Consider the following 807-nt stretch of genomic DNA (forward strand, 5'->3'; position numbering starts at 1 on the left):
GTTATACAAACTTGAAATATTTTAATATCTCCAGAAGTAGCATATAGGAAATAACAAAGAGCATAATTCAAAAGGCAAGAGAAGTTGCAGTATGCTCCTGGATGAACAATAAAAAACTCTCAATATAACAGTTATGCAGGACTATATAAAAATATATTAGATGAACCCTTATTTAAAGGTCATTACAGATTTCTATGGAACAGTACCAGTCTTATGTTGGATTATACACGTATTTTTCCCCCATATATGTGTGTGTATGTGTGCATAAAAGACAGGGAAGAAGTAATATAAAGTCAGCAGGAAATGGAAATATACTTTTTAAAGTTTCTAATACTAGGAGAAGATATCATACAATGTCTTTTAAATAAACTGTAAGTCAAAGATACAGTATAAATCTTAGAACAAAAATTAAGATTAAGCAATATTCAGAAAATTAAATGTTCCAAAAACAATTGAACTAAGAAAAAGTTTTCATGATAGCAAAGAAGTACTAAGAGTAAAACATAAGATAAATACTGGAATGGCAAGTAAATGACCAGCATTTTTAACAGTTTGAAGATAGGATAAGCACAAAGTTCTAGTGTTGTGGACATGCATAATGACCGTGACAGTTACTGGTGGCTAGGCATCACTTGTGGAACTGAGCTACAGCTATTTCTTTGAAATCCACCCTGTTGACTCAGGTGGAATCATGACCCATAGGGTGGAAGAGAAGTCCATTTGTAGAGTGTGCTGATGAAAATATTCTGTTGCTGAACACAAAAGAATAACTGAAAGACTACTATTTTATACCTCTTATTCTCCTCT

The sequence above is a fragment of the Octodon degus genome, unplaced genomic scaffold (assembly GCF_000260255.1).
Source record: "Octodon degus isolate 3935 unplaced genomic scaffold, OctDeg1.0 scaffold00065, whole genome shotgun sequence".
Taxonomy (NCBI): domain Eukaryota; kingdom Metazoa; phylum Chordata; class Mammalia; order Rodentia; family Octodontidae; genus Octodon; species Octodon degus.